Consider the following 3,006-nt stretch of genomic DNA (forward strand, 5'->3'; position numbering starts at 1 on the left):
GAGTGTTTATTCTCCACAAAGAGTGTTAATAATACATTGAATACAGGTACAAGTTTCTAATAATACAAAGACAAGAAAACCATATGGACCAATGCTACATAAATCTCTGCACACTTTTCTACACTATTGCGGGAGAAATTGATTCTTAACCAACCTGTATGGCAGTTGTAGCACTCTTCTGGGAAATGCAACTTCGCCACCACAAGGGCAGCTCGCTTTTCAGTTTACAGGCAGACTATACCTCCACAACCTTTCCTGTCCAGTTCTTTCATGTGAATAGACAAAATAACTTTACTGAGCTCGTTTTATATAGGGGATTTATTTTCAGTGAGTACTTGCAGCTGATAAGTGAATTTTTATTTAAAATACATTCCTACAAAGAACGGCTGAGAAGTGCTTGATTTGTAAGTGTGATGTTGTCAGCGACACATCTTGTTGGTGGGAAAGCAATTTGATTGTTAAATGTGGCACCTTGCCACCATGTCATTGACAGCACATTGGTAAACCATTTTGAGTACACAGTGGCTGAAGTGCAGTGTCCAGTTTTCATCCAAAGCATTGAGCAAGTTCATTCATTTGTTCAGAAGAGGAGGCCAACATCATGTGCCCAGTTTTGGCCAGCCAGTGACACACTGCAATGACAGAATCAAGGCGTACACCCTGCAATCTTTCTGAAATGATTTTGCAGGAATTATTCTGAATAAAAATTTCATTTTTACATTACTTATAGCTTTATATGTCAGCTTCATGATGACATGCCCATCATTTCATTAATGGTCATAGTTATTGTGATATTTGCATGTAAGTAAGGCACTGTGCAAAACTTGAAAAAGTTTGCAATGGAAAATAGGGGTTGCTTTGATTTTGTGTTTGGTGCTTATTACATAATAAGTTGTTGCATATTAAATTTGGTTAAGATATTATATTTTTCTTTAGAATCAAGTGGAAGTCTCAATCTATCACCAATCTCAAGAATACTGAACTGATGCAGAACACTCATTTGTGATCATGCCAACCACCCATAAAGCCAGAAAGAAATATCCACATTCCTCACATTTCATAAACAGTTTGACATACTGAAATGAGATTTTGGCAAATGATAGCAGGCAAAGAGGAGAGTATTTTGCCATATGGATATTATGCAGAACTTCTCCCATCTGCCTTGTCATTCCACTAACTGCAAACTTTTTTGTGAAAGAATGTAACTTTTAAGGGCCATCAATAGCTAGTGAAATGAGAAATGCTGCGGGTTTTGGAACATCATAAGTGAAGACATTACATGTTTATTTTTGTACCGAGGATGTGCTTTTCCACAAGTTATTCACCTTATTTTTCCTGGCTTACTAAACCTACAGTTCCAGAATTCTCTTGCAATTGGATTTGCACAAAATGTTAGTGAACTGACATTGTGTAAACTCACAAACTATTTTATATTCTGGGCAACCACAGCTGTTGAAGAGCATGATGTTAGGAAGAAATTTGCTTACAGCTGGTAAAATTTTTGTTCATTAAAACACGCCAGTTTCACAACTTTAAGCCGCATCATCAAGTGAACCTACATGGTAAAGAGCAAAGTACAGTGTCACCACATTTTGTGTGTATTGAAATTAGTAAAGGAATGTCTAAAATATATTCATAACCTTAAGAGATCATGGGCATGTGAAAATTTGCTACTCAGAGATCGTCATCAGTACTATGGTGAGCGATAGATAAAGTAGAAGTGCCCCATTCTTTAAAATTTGCCTGCATCTAAAAAGAAAATATTTTATAGTGAGCAGATGATATTTTTTTTAAAAAAAAGTGGTTGGGTTGGCAATAAAGAATTGTCAATGCTAACATAATTAGTTGTGGCACACACAAATTACACTGTGGAAAGAATCAAGTGACAGTGTCTTATCAGTATGAGAACAGGGCAGCTCAGTGCAGAGCAAGGCAAAAGTGTCCCGCATGAACAACAGGGAGAGACTGGCTAACAGGCAGAACGAAATTTAGTGTGATGTCATATACTTATGACTAGGGGTGCTGGATCGCTGCCTTTACAAGCAAGAATAGTACAGTATTTTATTACATACTAGTACCCAATCGTACAAACAATCGAAATTAGCCAGAATGTTATGGTGCTTTAATTCCAGCTGGTTATTCAACATGAACTGTGTGTTTTCTTTTTCATGTCTAAAATTTTTTCACACTTCTTCTAACATAATCAAAATATGGCTTTTTCTGTGAAGTATTTTTAAATTTTTTTTCTTGAATTGAAAAAGGGAAAGTCACCTGGAGAAGACAACACATACAATGAGCTTTTAAAAGAAGCCCAAGGTCTCTGGGCCTTAAAGTTCATATTGCTATACAGAACCCTGAATGGGTGCTCCGTCTTCAGGCAACAAGTGGCCCATCGGGACCATCCGACCGCAGTGTCATCCTCAGATGAGGATGCGGATAGGAGAGGCGTGTGGTCAGCACACCGCTCTCCCGGTCGTTATGATGGTTTTCTTTTGACTGGAGCCGCTACTATTCAGTCGAGTAGCTCTTCAATTGTCATCACGAGGCTGAGTGCAGCCCGAAAAATGGCAACAGCACATGGCGGCCCAGATGGTCACCCATCCAAGTGCGGGCCACGCCCGACAGCGCTTAACTTCAGTGATCTGACGGGAACCGGTGTATCCACTGCAGCAAGGCCGTTGCCTAGAACCCTGAATAGAAGGCTCAAAATGAAGACACTTGAAAGCTGCGTTTTTCCAGTGTTATTATATGAAAGTCAGACATGGGGTCTCAAAGCCAAAGAGAGAAACACGGTATAAGTATGCTAAAGGAAAATGAAAATGGGGCAGCCACATGGAGAGTCTGCAAGATGACACATGGACGGCACGAACTACCACATGGGACCCTTACATCAGTAAGAGACTCTCAGGAAGACGAAGACACAAATGGTCAGACTTATTCAGAAAACAAGCAGGAAGAAAGTGGACCAGCATAGCCAGAAACAGAAAGGGATGGAAAGAGCTAGAA

At 39.4% G+C, this 3,006-nt stretch overlaps 1 pseudogene; it reads right to left on the minus strand.

Annotated features, from left to right (window-relative positions):
- Positions 1-2,565: 2,565 nt before the first annotated feature.
- On the minus strand, positions 2,566-2,683 carry LOC124546315 (annotated as a pseudogene).
- Between the last annotated feature and the right edge of the window lie 323 nt (positions 2,684-3,006).

The sequence above is a fragment of the Schistocerca americana genome, chromosome 8 (genome assembly GCF_021461395.2).
Source record: "Schistocerca americana isolate TAMUIC-IGC-003095 chromosome 8, iqSchAmer2.1, whole genome shotgun sequence".
Lineage (NCBI taxonomy): Eukaryota > Metazoa > Arthropoda > Insecta > Orthoptera > Acrididae > Schistocerca > Schistocerca americana.